The following is a 21488-nucleotide window of genomic DNA, read 5'->3' as shown; positions in this document are numbered from 1 at the left end:
ACAACAGGCTGGTGCAGGTCAGAGAGCACAGAGGTGGCAGCCCATCAAAATTCCCCACCCAGACCGCAGAAGGAGGTTCATCACCTTGGTGAAAAGAAGAGGGAACATCCTTGTTACACTAACTGAAAATGTCCTGCCACCCTATATTGCCATCAGCTGCTAATCTGCATAGGCAGCCATGGAGCAAACCAGCTGGGCTTGGCCATCGCTGCCGTGCAGACACTGCTTTTTAAAATTTCAGTGGTTTAAGAGGGTACCTCCAAGCTTTGCTGCTCCAGCATCTCTTCCCCATTCAAAGCTGGAGACAAAACTCCTTGTTCCCCACACTCAAACACCAGAGCAAAACGCTCTTCTTTCCTGCAGCCCTTGCAGCTGCAATGTAAGATTCCATTCCTGAGCGAGAGTGCTGCAGGAGACTCATGGCTAAAAGAATCCCTGAAAGAGTTTCAATGCATAAGGACAACTTCATAAGGGCTGAATAATGGCAGCTGAGACTGGATTCAAGTATGTATTTAAAATAGTGTCATGTTAAGGTGACGTTTCCAAAAAGACTCACATATAGGAACTGAGCTGAACTGTATAGGCTATTAAAAATTCACACACAAAGTCTTTCACTATTTCATCTTCTCCAGTAACTTTACATTTCCTTCTTTACTTTCACACTAGAAATCATTAAAAAAACTGAAATGCACAGAAAAACCTAATTAAATATTTTTCTCTGAACCTGCTGAAGATTTCTGTCCTACTTCTTTAAATGGACAGAAAGACTTACTAGAAGGATTTTCCCTCCTAGAAGAAAAGTTGTTTTCATAAACATTTACCAGACTGAAATAAAGGCAGCAAAAAGCCCAGAAACACATATCTGGTTCATCATAAATAACTTCTGTTTCATACAAGTTAACAATTATGCAAAGTAGAAACAAGGGCATTCCCTATTCTCTGTCACATAAGCATGCATTTTCTACTGAATTCTGAGATGCCATGTTCACTGCAAAACAGACAGCATGCTTTCTTTTTCAAAAGTTCTTTTGTGGAAAAGCAGCCTATTAGTCTGCACTTGAAATGCAGCATTTTACAAAAGCCAAAAAACATCAAAAATCATCTCTCATTTATCTGGATAGAAAACTGACAATGTTGGTAAATTGTTGAGTAAGGCTGATAACCTTTTAGAAAGCTCAGGCAAACAAGAGGTTTGAATAACCTAGCTGCCCACCAAGAACAAAAAAATAATTTTTATTTGGCACGTTTTTGATGCCTGCGCTGATATTCTACCAAAGCCTGCAGTGGCTTTGTGACTTTGTCCTTGGGGTGACAGAATGCATTTATTTAGATTCTAGATTGTCATACTGCACAGTCTCATGCCCCAGAATGGCTTGATTTAGTCTGTTTTCTAGCACAGCAAAATGGCTGCTTTCAACAACAAAACTGTTTTCTGACATTACATTTTGTTAACTCAGTTTGCAAAGAGCCAACTTGAAGTGCTTGAAGCACACAGAACCAATGGGGCCTGTCCAGCAAGCCTTCCCTTGAGAGCCTGGTTACACATTCTCCAAATTTTGTAGTGTGTCACATTTAATCTGTAATGTGCATAGCAAATCATTTAAGCACAAAAAATGTCATATAAAACCAGTAATGGCTTACAGTGTCAGTTATAAAATCTGCTGGTTATCCCCACAGTTTTGGAAGTTCTTCATTTGCAATGGGCAGCTTCTGTGACTCATTTGTCATCTTGCACCATTTTCTTTTTCTACCTTTGTCTTATTCATTGCCTATGTTAGATAGTTGTCTAGGGCATTAAAAAGTGAAAACAGAGTGTTTCAGTAGTCCAGCAGTGCTGGATACCTGGTATGTGTGAAAACATACTCTTTAAAAGAGGCTGCATCACTAATCCATGGAAGTCCTGGAGACCATTCCAAATCTTTTCAGAACAGGAGATCTTCAGAAATTAAAATAAAACACAGATATTTGAATTAATCTTTCAATACCTGGAAATCTTTGAGTGAAAAATAAATAAATCACTATTATTACCAATAAGAATTCAATGCAAATACTCACTGGCCTTTAACATATGCCAGGATACTGTGTTGGCAGGAAAATATACCAGGCTTATTATGAAGATAGGAAGAGGGGATGCCAGTTTCTGCACATAAATTACTAAGAGAGCTAGGGATTAATTTTCAGAAATTCTGATGCTCTTCTGAGTTTAAGGCTTAAAGCTGATGCTCCAAGTTTTCTGCTTAATCTAGATTTGCTTAGTCAACTCATGAATCCTTCAGCAAGACAAGAGAACAGTTTCTATGAAGTTTGTTTCTTTTGTGCTTTGTCTTCTCAGAGACAAAGTCAGCTTGAGGTCAGCATAGCTCAGATGACTTCTTGCTCCCAGGCTTATCACTAAGACCTCTTTTTTTGTTTTAGACAATAAATTTAAAATCTGGCTTGGACTGTCATAACTATGTCATCACTTCTTTTAAGTCCTAGCAAGGAGCAGATCCCTCTTCATCTACAAACTCAGAATTCTTGCCTGAGTCCTTCTCATCTCCAGACAGAGAGGGCTGTTGTTTTACTGGTCTGGCCCAATGCAGTTCCAGCCTCACTGCTATCAGTGGTCATGCTGGACTGGACACTACCAGAACAAATATGTCATGCATATTAAACATGGGCATGCACAGGCACATACAAACATATAGCCTAAGATGCAAGAACATCTCCAGGATCCTCTCTGCTTTTATGTATGTCTTCAGGAGAAATTTAACTCCAGTTGTACACCACCAACAGATGACTTTGAGAAGCTGAGAAGCACAAAGTAATCAAATTGTTGAGTTGCCAGGTGAAGCAGTACAGATGTTGCTGTATATATTTTCACAGATAATCAAGCAGAAGAACAATTATTAGCTGCTTGGTCTAAAACTACATGTGCATAAAAGCCAAAACTACAAAAAAGTCTTTTGACTCTAACCTGGTTCTGCATTTGTCAGTGTTTGGTCATGACCTGCCTGATATTCCTCATCTGTTGACTTAATGTCATGAGTCCTTTGCCATCCCACACCGGGCATTAAATCACTTGTATTACTTTTCTTGAATGTACACACATTTGTCTGCAAGAAAAGGAAAAAATAGGATAAACAGTGTATGTACTTTAAATTCTATGCAACCTAGATCAGTTACAAAACAACTTCAAGTATAAAAGAAAACAGAAATAAAAAATATTCAATTTAATCAGCTTTAAAATATCTTTTCAGATCAAACTGTCACCCATTTTTCTGAAAGTTTTTTTCTAAAGCAGAAGATAGATCTGGGTGAGTATTATTCTTCAGCAATTATTAGGTGCAGAAAAAAAGGCACCACTTGTCTGAAAGAGCAGACCTATTTCATGTGATAACCATTTCCATTTTCCTTTTTTTTAATAAGAGTTTGACTTTTCCAAGAAGCCCACCACTATCCCACTAATGGAAAAAAAAAAATCAAAGTAATCTTCCTTGTTAGATTAATAATGTGGAAAAAAAGTGTAATGTTTAGAAAACAGCTCTTTAAGCCCACACACACATAAGTACAGGAGATTCCAGCACTTCTATATATGGTACATCCTAGAGTTCTATATAATTCTGTATTTTCTAATGCATTGGAAACCTCTTTTCACAATTCCAAATGTCAGCAACCTCCACAATTACTCTTCCTTACTCTAGTACCTTCATCCCAGGCTCATGTCAATGGGAGATCTGCCAGCTGAGAGAATGCAGAGTACTGCCTTGCAAAGGTAAGCAAGAAGAGGAGCATGCCTTCCAGTAATTGGGCACAAAATATGACCAGATCCCACTGCCAATGAGGCGTCCATGGCTTTCAGTCCAGACAAGGCTAGGGGCAAAAAGGATGCACACACTTATGCTCCTACAGGTAAATGGTGGGGTTAAACTTTCCACACAAGAGGAAAGGCTGTCATTTTGCAATGAATAGAGACCTGCATACAAAGACCAAATTCAACTCCAATAACTCAGAGAGGACCAGCAAATGAGAAGAGATTGAGATCAGAAGTTGGAGGGCCTGGCTACAGGACACAAAGCATCCCTCACACTGCCTCAGCTGCCCCATCCAGGCATCAGAAAAGCAGAGAAAGGTTCTCTTTTTCTGATAGACCAGGACAGCCCATTGTGTTTGCTGTATTTCCCCTGAAGAATAAAGATCTTCAATTAGAAGTGTTTTAATTGGACACTGTGAGTGACAGGTCCAAGTTCTTTCACAGGTAGTTTCTCAATGGATCCAACACTTCTGATGATTAGCAGAGTGCTACCCTAAAAATGTCTGCATAGCCTTTGAGATAAGTCACTCATAACTGGGAACAGCACAACACCAGCCAGCTGTGAACCCAGATGTGCTTGCCCCCTCCTTAGCACTGTGTCCACAACCTGAGGCTGTAGAAATCATAGAATGATTAAGATAACAAAAGACCTCTGAGATTATCAAGTCCAACCTTGAACTGGTCACCACTTTTCAACTACACTATGGCACTGAGTGCCACCCTCCACAGATGGTGACTCCATCACCTCCCTGTGTGCAGCCTGTTCCAACACTTAAGAACACTTTTCTGTAAAGAAAGTCTTACTGATGTCCAACCTGAACCTCCGCTGGTGGAGCCCAAAACCATTTTCTCTGTCCTATTGGACTTATCCTCTAGTCACTTGGGAGAAGAGGCCAACCCCCACCTGGCTACACTCTCCTTTCAGGCCTTGTAGACAATAAAAATGGTCTCCTCTGACTCTCCTTTACTTCAAGATGAACAACCCCAGCTCCCTCAGTTACTCCCTACCAACTTGGAGACCAGCTAGAGTTCATATTTAATTATGAGAAACTGCAAATAACTTGAAATTTTAATTATCATGTTCCCTTTACTAACAGTGAAAACATAATTTATATTGTGGAGGAAAATATTTCTATATTGTTTCTTATTTTTCATTATGACAATAACTGGAATGACTGTATTGCTATATTCAACTGTTCATAATTAAAACACAGACAGATGTAGGAAGAAGATGCACGGAGCAAAAAACCATCTGTTTCTTTTGGGAAAAAGGGGGTAAAATCTGATTAGGTACAGTCGACTTGATTTTTAATGAAGTTTATGAATCTTGTCAGAAAAGATTTTCATATATTACAAAAGAAAAAGAGCTTTGAGTGACATATGCACCTAAACAGATGTGTGTGTGTGTATATATATATGCACCCATGTCTTTTACAAGACACAGTAATTATGTAGGTGATCAGGAAAGTAGTTGCAGAAAGCAATGCTTACTAGTGCCTTTGGTGGACAGGTTTATTATACCTTATCATTACAGTTATCTAAGACTACTAAAGCCAAGCCTGTGTCCTACATAGCATATGTGACCCAAGAATGCTCTTTATGTCCTTCAGATATGAAAGCAATCTGTAAAGAACTCCTTGTAAATGGCTTTATGAATGGATCTGTGAAATGCTCAGATGTGAATTTAGTAGTCCTTTAACATACATGAGAATTTGTAAAGCAAAAATCATATTCTCCATATTCTGTGTTATTCTACATATACTTTACACATAGAATTTTTTCTATTCTAATGGCTCCCTAGCAGACATTAGAATTACAGAGAAAAATTCTTTTTCCTAAAGCAAAATATTCTTCCCTACCAATCTGCTATCAGATATAATAGTCCTATGATATAACCATATCTGCTATAATAGTTATCTGATATAATAATCAAGGCCAGGTTGGACTTGAGCAACCTGGTTTAGTGGAAGGTGTCCCTGCCCAAGGCAGGGCACTTGCAACTGGATGATCCTTAAAGTCCCTTTCAGCCCAAACCATTCTATAATTCAATGATCACAGTGTGCTAGAGTTAGAAGTGTCAAATCATTCTGACATGTATTTATCTATAATTTGTTAGACTATAAAAAAGCCAGTGTATTAAGTACAGTATTAATGTATCAAGAAATAGCTGAGCAAAAATACAGCAGTAGAGAGATAATCAATGAGTTAGGTTTGCCTTAGGCAGTACTTTATTACACTCTCTTTCAAAGTGTCTTCATGTGAAGCAAAAGAACAGATAACCTCCATAGTAGAAACATTTCATTTCATTCCATGAACCATTTTTGCATTTCTCCTCCAGACGTGTTGCATAAAAAACAAAAAGAAAATATCTCCTTTGTAAACAGATGTGTATTTTTATTGGCCTTGCTATTTGCTGTGAAGTCTGCTGTGAGGCACAGTGTTTGTTTACACACTAAAGCACTGGGAAGAACCTGAGTTTCACTGTCAGTCCTAGGGTTTCCTCCATTAGAAAATAATGTGGGTTTAGATCAACCCATCTCCCCAGGCACAAGACAGATGTACACATTGAAAATAGAAATACTAATGAATAAGTTTGCATGGCAGAATTAATGACTTTTGATGAATATTAGTTCTTTAAATATTTAGAAAATAAGGAATATTTTGCAAGGAAAATGAGGGATATTTACTTGCCTCTTCCTAAAAAAAAAAAAAGTTGAGTATTTTGACACTGGAATCCAAGGGGAGATGCAAAATATTAGTGCAGCTTGTAGGAGATAAAAGAAAAACAAGAATACCAATTACTTTTTGAGAAATGTCTGTGTCAAATATGACTAAATTGTATGAAAACTTAAAGAATAAGGCAGTACATATAACACATTGGCAGGATCTTAGGCATTCTCTCAGAACAACAGCAGCTCAGAAAAAGAGCAAAAGTAGGTCAGTCAGGTGGACACAGCATATTTAGCTGACAAGAAAGCAAATCTGTGTGCAGCACAGTGTTGCTTCTCCTTTTAATCTTTGACGAAGCTAGCAGAGCATTTCGTGGGGAGGATAAAAGCCACTGACCGGTGGAGCCACCCCAGCAGAGCATCCCTCACGCTCGGCAGCGCTTCACTGCCTTTCCTCAGCTGGGACTGGGCCACTGGGCCAGCAGCTGCCTGTGCCAGGACTGTGGGGGGTCTGTGCAAGGGCAGAAAGGTGTCCTGTGCTTTATTTTCATATCAGAATTGTTGCCATTTAAGTAAGAAAGCTGTCATGTCATTTATTGTGCACATCTGCATTTTGCCAATACGTAAAATGAATATAACATTTATCAGGGGGGATCCAGATTCAGCAGCACAGACCAAGAGATTACCTCAAGAATTACCTGAAGTGGCAAACTGCTGTTTTAAAGCCCAGTCTCTGTGATTTCATGCTGCTTTCTCCCCAGTCTGACCACACACAACAGATTACATAACTATCAACTGAATGAAAAGTCATTCTTAAATTGTAGCAATGATGAAGGACCAACCAGACCCCACAAAATTTATAGCCTCTTTCTTGTACATCAGCTTGTGCAAGTGAGGTTGTTCTCCCTATTTTTTAAACCTACAAAGCAGCTGCAAGTTAATTTATTTACTTCTGACATTATTTCAGTATCACTGATCAAGAAGCCTTCCAGATCTTGGCAACGGTTTAAAAAGCCCAACAAAAAATACCTAGGAGCCAGACCTCTGTCCAAGCACAAAATGTCTCTAACCGGTTCATGAGGCTCTTGGAAAGGAGGAAAATGAAAGGACAAAGTTGATGCCACCATCACCCATGTCTAGGGTCCACAAATGGAAGATACTGTACTTCACACCAATAACAGCTCTGATAGAAGATTTATGCAAAGTAACAAAGAATAAAACACTATTCTTCCCTGAAGTTCAAAGCCATGAGATATTAATTCTAGTACTAAATCAAAAAACTCACAAAATGTAGTCATTTAAACCTATGGATTCATCACATAAGCATTTCAGCATATCAGTGACATTTCATTCCTGTTCTAACAACCTTCATCAGAAGTCAAGAGCTGACTACCAAACACCTGCAGTTGTTTGCAGCCATCTGCATCTGCTTCCCGCTTCACAGGGGATCTCTGGTAGAGTTTAACAGAAATATCAAAGGTAAACATCACTGGAATGTTTTTGAAGGCAATCTTTGAACAGTAAAAGAAGAAAAGAATTCACTTTCTTTGGTTACCAAATACAGAAGATTACAAAGTGCCAACACATGGCATCATCAGTCTGTATTTTCCTGATTGACACCATCCAATGAAAAGCCTGGAAAAAACTACTGAGGTTTTAATTGCTCTCCTTTTTTATTGAGACAGAAGATTGGTTCCCATCCCCATATACCAAGATGTTAAAAAAGAAATTAAAGTTTCTTGAAGAAATTAATGTCTTCAGCTTCTTACCTCTCTAAGAAAAGTCTGACATCAGTTATCTTCTTACCCATATTGTGGTAACCACTACATGATTCTAATCAACGTAGCTTATTACTTACCATGCAGCACCACTAAGTATTTTTTGTTTATTTTTAATATTATAAATTATTGCAAGTTCAGGGCTTACTTACTGACATTCTATAGCTTGCTTATTGAAATTTGATAACTCATTATAACAATGAGGTTTTTCTGCAACTTTATAAGATAGTTTAGAAAAAAGGACCATGCTGCCTTTTTTCTGCTGACTGAAACTAAGAATGCAAGGTCCTACAAATGTAAATAATGGGGCTTAAAAAAATTTCACGGTTGCACTCAGGAAAGGGCATAAAACAAATGCATTTTTTGGATAGAAGGCATTCAAATGTCCTCTTTGTTTGCAGACGGATAGGTTAGCAAAAACTTCCAAGCTCAAAGTCACAGGAGTTGAAACTTGTAAGAGACAAGAGAACAATGAGTAACTGCAATTAATTGCGAGAAGAGCAAAGCTGGCACTGCGGTCCCCGCAGGCATGAGGAGCGGAGGCAGAATTCAGCATGAGCTGCAGCCATGGAGTACAGAGACCAAAGCAAACACACACAAATGAGCACACGTGAAGGTCACCAGATAACAGTCTGAATGATTAAACCCAGCCAGAGCCCTTCCCAGCACCAGTCCCCAAGCAGCCCTGTCTCGCCACCATTTGTAGGTTTACTTGTGATGGTGTAGCTGTCTATTCCTTTGCATTTTGACACCAGCCACCTTCCCCACCGGATCAAATCTCTCAGATGTGAAACCACTGATGCTCTTCAAGACACAACAACAAACATGTACACAGAGGAGTAACTCATGCTCCCCAGAAGCCCAGCTGACTCCACCATGTCCTCACAGACCTCATTTTGAAGTGTGTAATAGAAGCACACACTCCTTTTGCCTCTTTCCTCAAGGAAATCTGGCACCGCTCCAGCGAGCATGTAGTGAAATTTTGCATGCTGCTCCCATGCTGGCATGCATTTCTCCCATGCTGGCATGCATTTCTCCCTGCTGAAACCCTTTCTCCTAGCACCAGCACTTTGGGATGGCAGTGCAGAGGGGTTGCTCTTTGAGCAGATGCTGTAAGGCTGATATTTACAGAAGGACTGCAGAAATCAGATTAGGCAGGCTAGTGCTGGTCTACAAAACTATGATGCACTTAGTGGTTTCTTTAATTTGTTATTTGGGATAAAGATTAATTCTATTGTGTTTTACATTATATTCAACAACATACTTGTGAATTTATACACACACCTTTACAGGGTTATATTTTAGTAAATACATTATTCTATAATTCAGTATCTCCTAAAAATTAGAACCACAGATGTAGGACCACCTTGTACAAACTACTATTAGTGCCAGAATTTTTCAGCACTTTTATCTTTTTTGAAGATAAAAAGAAAAAAAAGGTAGGATTCTTGGGGAGTGCATGTTATTTGTTCATTTGGAAGAGAGGATTGAAGGGAATTAAGATGAGTCACAAAATGACAAAAAACAAAGCCAAGTCAAAGCATTTCCTAAGGTGTTTCTCCTATTATCCTCATTTTCCTTCTGTTTCATTGTGAATCAAGCAACTTCATTGTCTAAAAATGCTGAATTTACAGAATTCTAACACTTCAAATTATGAATTCAATATTTTATCCTAAACCATACAGCACTGCAAAGATGAAATGAATATTTAAAAAAAGATTTGTCAATAGTGTTTTGGTTAGATTTTCTGCTCTCCCTACTAGAAATCAAGGTTGAGATCTGGGGGGTGCTTTAAGAAATATATATTTTTTTAAGCAATCCAGTCCAATTTCCTTCATATTCACTTAGAGTTATCTAATTTTTTTTAAAAAAAAATCTTATTTTAACATTTTGTTGCAAGAAAAATCCTAAATATCTCAGTTTAGGTATTTAGAACACCAACTGCTTTTCAAAAAAAATAAGAATATTCATTATTTGGCTAAGTCATTCTGAGGCTTGAAGGCTTTCAACAGCACAAGAGGGCACAGCCTCAAGCCATGGCAGGTTGGACACCAGGAAGAATTTTTTCTCTCAAACAGTCATCAAGGATTAGAATGGATTAGAGCCCAGGGAGGCAGTGGAGTTACTGTCCCTGGAACAGTTCAGGAATGTTCAGTGGACGTGACACGATCTAGTTGACAAGCCAGTCAACTAGCCATGGTGTTCAGGTAAAGACTGGACTCAAGGTCCTTTCCAACTTTAATAATTTTATGATTCTATGGCCCAAATAAAGTAAATGCATTAGAGGAAGAGTAACAGGAATTATAGGCAGCACCTATAAAGAACATAAGACATCATCTTGGAATGCTCTGCCCAAGAAAAGCAAAACACTGCACAAATGCATCCAATGGCATACATACACAATACTGCACCCAAAACATTACTTAAATTACTATTATTAATGTTATAAGAATTAACGGTTAGAGAACTGAAAGACTAAAGCTGACTTAATGGGCAGTTAGACAATATTTTTCCTTCTTGTTCAGAAACAAAGGCTTGATTTATGACACAGTAGCCATGCTCTGCTCTGCAGACCAAATGATTCATTTCCTCACAAACCTTTCTGGTGCAGTCAGTATTGTATCCTCAGAATGCTACGTGCAAGCTCCAGACATGCAGATCTAGTCACAGTTCTACAGTATAAAAATGCTTAGAATTTATGGAACATATCTGTACCTCAATGGAAAACAAATATTAAATTATGCTACTTATTATAGCTTTCTAACTAAAGCAGGGTCAAACTTAACAGAAGTTACCTGTTACCTTCTAACAGCTGTATAACATGAAAAAGCAGCAGTGCTACTAATGTGGGGAACTTGCATTAGTGGTTTACATGTGGTAAAAGTAATGAATGAAAATTTGTAAAAGCTTCACAATAATCACAATCATAATCAACAGCAGAGTCCATAACACTATCTGTAAAGAACTGATGCATATACATAATAGAGTAGTTGCTTGGGCTTTTGTGGATTTACTGCTGGACACCTGGGACCCTGTCACACATTATACTGCTTTTCTTGCCATGGGCAATAAAGTTTTGCAGAAACAAATGCACATGACAAATTTGATATGCAGTTTACTTGTGTGTCTGGGCAAAACTGAGTCTGGTCCCTGGGAGAAATGGGGTTAAACACCTGTGGTCAGTTGTGCTCATGCCACAAATCAGTAGCAACACAAAAGAGTGCAAATCTCAGAGAGTAAAAGGTTCCCAAAGTTCATAAGTCATCAGTGGGACAGACTGGACATGGGGCCAAAAAACCTCCAAGGGAAGGGTTAACACTGCAGAGCAGACTGAAGGCAGGGAGGATGCTTTTAACCCACCTGATAGAAGTAAAGTAAATATAAGAGATTATAGCAAAAACATGGTCACTAATATTTAGTGTCGAACTTACAATATCTACACTTGTTTTTTTGAGACTACTTAATGTTATGCAGTTATTGACACATTTAAAATGCAACTGTTAACTGCAGTCAGTTATGATGTTCAGCAATTCTATTAATTGGATTTGATTAAAATTATTAAAATTAGCTACAACTTCTAACTGAGGCACATACAAAGTGAAGGATATGGAATTTAGGACCACGTGAGCAGGTTAGCTCAGGGAATGCAGAGGTACACAGAAAATCCATAGAGATGGAAAGTCACTGCAGCAACAACTGGAATTTCATATAGCCTTACATGCACATTCATGTACCCCATGTACATATAAGAGACTCATAGAATGGCTTGGGTAGAAAAGCACCTTAAAGATCACCAAGTTCCAGCCACCCTGCCATGGGCAGAGGCACCTTCCACTAGACCAGGTTGCTCAGAGTCCCATCCAAACTGACCTCGAACACTTCCAGGGTTGGAGCATCCACAACTTCTCCGGGCAACCTGTTCCTAGTCCTTCACCACCCTCATAGTAAAGATTTTTTTTCTAGTATCTAATTTAAACTTACTCTCAGTTTGAAGCTATTCCCCTTTTTCTTATCACTGCATGCTCTTGTAAGACATTCCTCTCCATCTTTCTTGTAGGCTTCCTTCAGGTGCTGGAAAGCCAAAACTAGGTCCCCAAAGCCATGTCTTCTCCAGGATAAACCATCAAAACTGTCTCAGCCTTTCCTTGTATGAGAGGTGCTCCCTCCCTCTACTCATCTTGGTGGCCCTCCTTTAAGTGCTGGGGACCACACTGCTCTGGATGCATCCCAGGACATGTTTGGCTTTCTGAGCTGTGAGTGCCCATGGCTGGGTCCATGTCCAGCATCTCATCCACCAACACAGCCCAAGGTCCCTCTCAGCAGGGCTGCTCAGGGTCTGTTCATCCCCAGCCTGTGTGGATGCACAGGGGTTGTGCTGACCCAGGTGCAGCACCTCGCACTTGGGCCTGTTAAATTGCATGAGATTCCCATGGGCCCCCTTGGATTGTCCTGGTCCCTTTGGTGGCATCCTATCCTCCAGGTGTGTCAACAGCACCAGTAAGCTTGGTGTCATCTGCAAATTTGCTGAGACTGCATTCAATCCTATTGTCCATATCCTTAATGAAGATAATAAATAGCGCTGGCTTCCATATGGACTACTGGGGCTCACCACTGATGCCCATCAGGACTCTGGATGAAATGGTCCAACACATTCCTTATTCATCTAGCACTCCTCCCATCAAATCCACCTCTTCCAGTCTAGATATTGTGAGGGATCATGTCAAAGGTTTTGCAGAAGTCCACATATGTAAACAAACCCTTCAGCAAACCCTTTGACTGCAGTAGTGAAGGTTGTAGGAGACAGGAGGAATGAATGGCTGGCTCAAACCAGCTGGGAAGTGGGAAGTTCTGGGGGACAGAGTGAGTTCTGTGTATGTGGAACAATGCACTGCTCCACATCCCGACCCCACTGAGCCTTAGTCAGCTCTTAATCTGGTCCAAAATTGTGGCCTGACCTCGTGTGGCCTGTGGTGAGCCCCAAAATGATGCCAGCGACATCCAGGAAACATTTAAGTGCAGGCCTGGGGGAGGACCCAGGAGACCAGAGCAACACGTGTGCTGAGCTGGCACAATCCACTGGATCCTAGAGTGTTGATTACACACTCCTTTCCTTTCCCCTTTTCCCTTTCCCCTTTCCCCTTTCCCTTTTCCTTCTCCTCAAAATATATTGGAAACCAGACTAAAAAATTCCAGTCAATGCCTTAGGGTCTTGTTGTGTCTGGATAAGTTACTGTTCACCACGTTTACTTGGTAAACTTAGTTTGGTTTACTTAGTAAAGTTTACTAAGTTTGTGAAGTGCCTTACTTTGTCTGGATGTTGTTTCAAAATTTTTCCAGTACATTATTCTACCCAAAAGTTCTAAAATTTGCAAGTAAAAATTTCCTGTCAAATTCCCTGAGAATTTTTTCTTTGTCCCATGTATCACCCAGAGTGGATCATATTACCTTCTGCTAAACCTGCTGAGTGGGCCAGGGCATTACATACCAGGCAAGCTGCAATTTGTAAATAAGCACAGTGCACATAAAATGAGGCAAAATGCAGTCTAGCAACTAATGCTACTGTCACAGTTCTGCTTGACAAACAACAGCATTCAACATCTTGTCAGAGTCACAAATGGGTCTTCAGCTTCTCTTTCACTCTGACAATGTAGAATATCCCCACAAAAACACCTGGGTGGAGAAAGAATTACTTCAGTGACCCTTCTGGCTTACAGCCCATGTGCCTCTTACTGATGCAGCCTCTGTCTGGAAAAGCTCCTGAAGAGTGCCAGAAATGGGGAACTTTAAAGCATTGGGAATCTATCCTTTAACTGCTGGACAGGGTGTTCCAGGAGGCAGGTGCATGAGGGATGTAACCTTGGGCCAAATGGAGCTTTCACTTCACTTCTGAAGTAACTGTTGTGTGCTCCAAAGCTCACCTGCATTGTTTTCCTTCTGGCCTCCTATCCAAGGAAACACAATAACCTGAAGCACACAGTTTGTCAGATATCAGGTGTTGGTATCAGGCTACCAGCAACTCGTGACAGTGTTCAGCAGGCAGTGTGGGTGGCTGCAAGATTAATCTACTTGCCAGAAAAAACACAGCAGGGCTCTTTAGTACAACCCACCCTTGTGCTGTCAGCAGGGGATGTTGGAACAGGGTGGTTGGGAAGAACATCAAAACCCACATGTATGAGCTGAGGGTGTTTGTCCTTCCTGCAAACATGAGCAGTGGATGAAGCAATGACTGCCAAAGCTTAGGGCTGAGAGCAGGATGGCACCATTCATCGTCATAGCTCCCAGATGGGCCAGCGTAGGCTACTGCACAATATCTACCAAGCTTGGAACAGGATCCGGAAAGGACAAAAAACCTGCTTTTTTCCTCTTCTTCTTAGCAACTTGCAACTCTGACAGCTCTGTGTAGTTCTGGCACTTCTTTTCTTTCACTTGCAAACCTGTCAATCTCAAAAAACCCCAACAAAAACAAACAAAAAACCCATAAAAACCAAAATAAATTGAAAAATGCTTCTTTTACATCTTTTGTTTTGCTCAGCCACCTAAGACCAGTATGGTACAGAATAGTCTCTATTTTATTCTCTATTTCCAGCTGATCTCTGGAGTAACAAGTGGTCATTCTCCATTTGAAAAGACCAAAAAATCATTTATGATGGGTCTCGTAAAGCACAAATGCTAAGATTTAAAAGACAGTGTAATCTTAAGAAGACTCTGCAATTTTCTTCCAGCTTTTAATTCTGTCCCATAGTCTCCAACATAACTTTTCCAGTCATTCATCTCATCTCCTATGGCTCTTTGTTGTCTTCTTACTACATCGATCCCAGTTTGCAATTGTCAAGGCTTCTGGTATACTGGAGTCCCTGCCAGAAACCCACCTTCCCACCTAGTAGTTCACTCTGTACCCTACTCTTTCTCAAGCCCCATCATCTGTCCCTGTGTCTTACCTCCCCTCCACATTCATCATGTCCCATGTTCATGTGCTATCCTGTTAGCCTGGTTCCTTGTGAAATCTGTGCCCATGCTCTCCAAACATGGTCAGCTGGATCTCAGGCTCCCCCCAGGATCCCATGGCACTTTCCTCCCTCACAATTCCTGCCCAAGCACCGGCAGAGGAATCACTATGAAAGGAGAGAGGAGTGGATGTCAGAGCTGATCTGAATCAAGAGATCACAGCAAAAGCTCTGAACTGCTCTGCTCAGAACCCTGTTCACTTCAGAGACATCACACACAGGCAATTCTGCCATGTGCAGCACTGGTGAGGGAACAAGGGACAATCTGATCAACACCAGGGTGCATAGATGTTGAAGATTTAGGAGACTACAAGAGACCGCAAAGAGTAATCAATTCCATCACACTGCTCCAGAAAGAATTCAACTATATTTATGTCATTCCTGATTAATACTCAAACAAGGTTTAATGATGCTAAAATAATGAAAATCCAAACTCAGTAATCCATTTTATTGCTTCAACCTCATTATTGCTGAGCCCACTGCAAATCATCTGGTTGGGCACAGGCATGGACAACATTGCTTCACAACAGCTTTGTGACGTTAGAAAGTTATCATGTCTTGTTAACCATGTCAGTCTTCATCCTTTGAGCTGAAACAACTCCAGACATTTCAGCATTCATTCATAAACCATATATTCTAAATATTTTAATTATTTTCATTCCTCTCCTCTGGATACTCTCCAATTCATACACATTTTTGTACCTAGACGTGGTGTTAGAGTTGAGGAGGAGTTCTCATATCTTCTATGCTGTTGTTCTCTCATGTATCATCATATAATGTTTGTTTCTATTGCAGCAGTAACTTGAGTAATCTACCATAAACCACAGCTCTTCCAAAGAATAAATGCCAAATCCCTTCCTTATAGAGTTCATAACTACAACATCTTTGTTCTGTTGAAAACCTTCATTCTGTCTCCAGCATAGTCACTATCTCACTGCAATTGTTACTGCAGATATAGAAAGTACCACTGAGGTCACTGTTAAAAATACTCTGTAACACTGGGTGTTGTATAAACATGTAATCTCTCTTTTTATTTGCTAAAATCTTCACAGGTATGTGAAAATTATAGTGTTGAAAGTGTGTGAAAATTACAATAGTTTGTAGATTTAGTATTTTAACTTTATTTGCAGACTAGCATTTTGTAGACTTAGGACAGAAAATTTGGGTAGACTTTCATGAAGACAGTAAAAATGAAGATCAGATAAAAGGAGACTGCCTTAGCAGGATCTGGAGCCTAGCTAAAAAACAGAACAGTACCATATTTCTGAACTGTCTTAGGACTTTTTAGCAAGGCAAAACAATTAGTCTAATGCTCAACTAATTAATTAATTACAATAAAAATTAACATGAGTCACAAATATATGTGATGAACTACAGAGCACATGGCTAAAATTTGCCAAAGTTATAAGCAACAGAAAAAGAGGTTCTTCAACACGGAAGGCAGTTCGGTTTTGTTGGCAGATGAATCCACTCAATCCAATTATCTCACATATGTGCCAACAGATACCCAAAGATAATACAAGATTCACAGGTCTTCCTATCACTGTTTTTCTCATCTGGACCAAACTGTTCCAGAGATCACTGTAATTGTACCTTTTTCTCTTTTTTCTGTGTTGAAGTTTCAAATACATCTTTCATAAAACCCACAAAGACAGCATGCTACTTTGAAGAAAATCAACTTTCTTTGAAGAGCAACATGAAAGTCAGAATTTTGTCTGGTTCATTTCACTTCAATTCTTTTCATCACACTCCCTCCACATTTCAACTTAACAGTAAACATAATCTTTAACGTGCGGGATCCTCCTACAGAAGCCTTACTACGAATCACTAGACTGAGCTGCTTTATGAAGCTGCCCAAGTCTGACAGCTGACTTTCAAAACATGCTGAGTAATGAAAGAGATGGTCAAGCATGCCAGCAAAATGCACAGCAGTTTGCACTCCCAAACACTAAAGTGCGAGGAAAGTTCTTACTTATTTCAATCATTTTCTTACTATTTCTCTTAAGGCAATAATAGAGAAGAAAATAAAGCTTTCACATGCGCTAGCATTAAAATGATAAGCCATTTCCAAGCAATGTTTGGATGTGAATTAAATGAACTAAAATCATCTGCATATTACAGTATTTTCATAAATGGCCTTGTTAGAGGCATGAAACCATTACTGCCATTACTTGGTACACAGCCTACATATATAAAGAAGAAGCTGAACTATATTTAAAAATGAATTGATGTACTTTACACATTTGTAGTGGCATCTGAATCAGCTTCACTCAATGTGTGCTAAAACAGCACTGTAAGCCACTTACCCAGGATAATATGCAGCAAGATCTCTACATTTTTCTTCCCACCAAACTTAATTATGAAATCACTGTGATTTGGCTCATGCGATGCACCGGTCTTGAACAGCATTACTTAAAAAATATTTGCTACGAGTCAATTTTATTTCTTTGTAAGGCTTCACCAATATAAGTGAAAATGCTGAATGTGAAGCAAGGGTAAATGCTGTGTGCTTCTGACAAAATATATTTTAGGTCTTAAAGAGAGAAGTTGTATGGTGCAGAGTCAAAAGGAGTGAAAGTTCCTTCAGGAAACGATGGGAAAAAAATAAGTGTAAGATCTACAGAACAACTGATTGCTCCCTAAAGGCAGAACTCATGGAGTCTCCATGGAAACAAACATAATTTTTATCCATCACTAACTAATTTAAATAACAGATAAAAAAAATTTGGCCCCTCCAGTAGAAGCAGCAATGTAATTAAAGTTAACACTATAACTTTAGTTTGCCTTTTATCATACTACTTAATACCAATTAATTCTATTTTACAGTGCGCTTTATGTAACTTTATTATATCTTGTTCAAATACATTGGCTTGATGTCAACATGCAGGTGTTTAGAGCATCTCAACATTTACATCATGTTGATGGCAGCTATTATGCAACTACATTGCCCTAAGTATGTTGATGCAAAAAAATTTGACTGTACTTTTCCAACATGCCAATAGTAGGCTTATCCATTTGTGCCATGATTCTCTTATTTGTGCCTTTATGGAATACAGACTGCATTGATTTTATGGGAGGGGGAAAAAAAATCCCTCTCAACAATCAGAGTCAGCAATTTTCAAATATGAATAATTCAGAATTTGAAAAAAAATCTTGTCTCTTGGCTTGTGAGGACTAGAAGTCAAAACATAGTCATTCAAGGTAACACTATCTATAAAAATTCTGTTTGTGTTAGATTTCATTCTAAAACAACAACCAAATATATTCATATTCATAAATTCATCATCACATTTCACTCAACACTTATTATGCCACGTGTTTCTTATTTAAAAAGAGCTTACCTGACACATCTATAACGGGAATATTGAAATAACTCTAAACTACATTAGTCACAGACAAATCCATTTTCAGTGACTGCGATACCTGGCAAAACATTATTCAGAGTGACTAAAAGCCTCAGCAGAAGAAACTGCAAAAGTTATTTTTATTGCTGTAATCAGAAGTGTGAAACCAAAACAAACTGCCGCTTTTCTAGTATCTGCAATTTAAGTTAAATATTATTGCCAAACAATATTTTTAATAGTTAATAAATTTTGTTAAGGTTTTAAGGAACTCTATGTTAAAAAAAAAAAAAAGATTTTACCAAATGCCTTTCTATTTCACAAATGCTACTACCTGTGTAACCTCTCAAAACAACAGACCAAAATAAAACCTATAGGGGACAAACGGTGAAGGGGGTGGGAGGGATGTGGGGAAGAAAGGAAAAAGTCAATGTCTTAGCACAGGACCCAGCAAGCCATTCATACTTCAGACCAACTGTGTTTGCTACCAGTGCAATTTTAAAAATTCTGTTATACAGTATATAAAATAATATTTGCTTGTAAGTGTGAAGCACTTCTCTCTAAAATGCAGGATTGCCCAAGTGGGTATTTGAAAATGGTCCTTAATTTTAGAACAGGGTGCACTAAGACAAATTTTCCTAGTGGAGAAAAGTAGACCCAATACCAACCAGAAACAACCTCTTTGCTATGTACCATATTTACCAATAAATATTTCCACAGAAATTCTTGCAATTATCCAGTGGAGCACAAATAAATATACAAATCACTTTCATATACAATCTCAATACACTTCACAATGCTCAATTCAAGCTAATTGTTGCAATGAAATATTCAACCCCAAACACAACATCTAATCTGATAAACTGACAGCAGTTTAGCAGGGAAGAGTTGAATTTGTCTGTTTGATGAATTCCTGACCTGGATTCAAACCATCCAACATAAGTAATACATAGAACTGCTAGCTACTGAAGTAACAATGGCTCTGTTACAGAAACTCATGATAACATTTATGCCTATTGATTAATGTTTTGATATAGTTACAAGACTTAATCGTCTATGCAAGGTGCAATTAGATTTATTTCAGTGATGGGAATTTATTGAACATGCATTACTAAATACCAAATAAAAGTCAGCTCTGGCTCTAATTTATCATCTTTAATTTGTTAAAACATGTTACTGCTATCAGCTATCTTAAATAATCCAGAATCTAAGCGCTCTTTTCATACAATACCATTTAAGGTATGTACAGAAAACATATTAGGAAGCTAACAAATTATATTATCTACGTATCTATTATTGACAGAATATTAGGCCTGTGGTTGCAAATTACTCTTCCCTTTCTCCATGGTCCCATCCCCCCAACAGCAGATCATTTTCAGTGCCATTATTGTCAGGCATATTAAATTTTCAGCATGCCCAGTTGTGGTTTCCAGGTCTCTATTTACCCCTTGAACTGTGTTTTAACTGGGCATTCTTACACTTAAAATAACAGAGCAGAGGTGTAATAACGTTTAACATACTACAGCCACAGAGAAACAGATTTGTAACTGACTAGAGGCAATACCAGCAAAATTAATTGAAAACCCCCAAACCGTCATTCATTAAAAATCAACCCGTGACATAAAAAGATGCGCGTTACACACATTTCTGTCGCTGAAAGAGACGTTTTCTAAGTGAGGAGATGGCGTAACTGAGGAGATGGGTTTCCCATATGAATGGTATTGCCTCTGGCTTACCTGCTCCAGCTGTGGGAAAGGCTAAGCAAGAGGGACGCGGAGCGGAGCCCGCTCGTTACGGCAGCGCAGCGGCACTTGTGTGACAAATGGCTCACGGGAGCTTGAACAAAGCGATGCTGCTCCAGGGAAGCATCGCAGGGAACAAAGTCATCCCTTTGACAGCTCCTGCTTTTTTTCAGCGAAGCTGAAACAATACCGGACTCCCCGGGAAAACGCTAACAAAGGGCGAGCAGAATGAATCGGAGAGAACCAGCCCAGCCATTGAATTCCCCGGCAGCAGTGAAGTGACACCTTCTGAAAAATCACCCGCACGCCTCCTTACACCCTCCGCCGAACAAAGGCAGCCCAACAGTGGCAGGGAGCTACTTACGGGGGGGTTTTCTGGCCGTCCTCCCGGCGCAGCCTCCTGCCCCTGGGTGCTCGCCGCTGGCGTTGCCGAGCCCGAGGGCACATGTAGCACAGACGGGGCAGCACAAAGCCCCGCACGGCCCCGCACGACAGCGGGCGGCTCCGCACGGCGAACGCTCCCGGAGCGGCGGGGCCGGGATGCGGAGCCCCGCGGGAGGCGGCGGGGCCGGGATGCGGCGAGGCTCCCTCCCTCTACCGGCACCGCAGCGGCCCTTGCCCGGGGACGAGGGGTGTGGCGCAGGGTCCTACCTGGGCTCCCTGTCCGTGCTGCCAGAAGGAAGCGGCGGTGGCTGCTGCGGGCGCGGTGCCGCCCAGCCCGTCGGATGCCGCCCCCGTGGCGGCCGCCCCATGGCAGCGCGGCCGCCGCCGCTCACGGGCGCCCCGCAGCGCCGCGCCCCGGCCGCGCCCGCGTCCCCGCCCGGGTCCCTGCCCGCATCCCCGCCCGGGTCCCTGCCCGCATCCCTGCCCGGGTCCCTGCCCGGGTCCCTGCCCGCATCCCCGCCCGGGTCCCTGCCCGCATCCCCGCCCGGGTCCCTGCCCGCATCCCCGCCCGCGTCCCCTCGGCCCCTGCTGTTGGCAAGGAAGGGGTGAAGCTGGGTTTATCCGCATTCACCGGGACCCAGCACTGGCCGAGGAGCAGAGGTCCGCAGCTCCAGACGCACCGTGCTCTGATCCGCCGTTTGTTCTCTTCTCGCAGCAAGACCGAAGTCTGAACCCAGCGCCTAGCCCGTGCTGTAGTTAGGCAAATACTTATCCCCT

General features: G+C 40.6%; 1 protein-coding gene across 7 annotated transcripts in view; it reads right to left on the bottom strand.

The window, feature by feature from the left end:
- Window positions 1–21488, bottom strand: part of CRACD (capping protein inhibiting regulator of actin dynamics) — a 127475-nt gene extending 105987 nt beyond the window's left edge. For 4 of the 7 annotated variants that reach the window (XM_021532357.3, XM_021531955.3, XM_021532451.3 and 1 more), the window contains exon 1: window positions 20979–21102. The gene's annotated coding sequence lies outside the window, so the exon portion shown is untranslated. Of the gene's footprint in view, window positions 1–20321; window positions 20458–20691; window positions 20816–20978; window positions 21103–21391 lie in introns of those variants that run through there. The other 3 variants (XM_021532279.3, XM_021532039.2, XM_021532129.3) reach the window with 3 other exon arrangements.

Source organism: Lonchura striata, chromosome 4, assembly GCF_046129695.1.
Source record: "Lonchura striata isolate bLonStr1 chromosome 4, bLonStr1.mat, whole genome shotgun sequence".
NCBI lineage: Eukaryota > Metazoa > Chordata > Aves > Passeriformes > Estrildidae > Lonchura > Lonchura striata.
The sequence above is the reverse complement of the archived record's forward strand: the minus strand, read 5'-3'. Positions and strand labels throughout refer to the sequence as shown.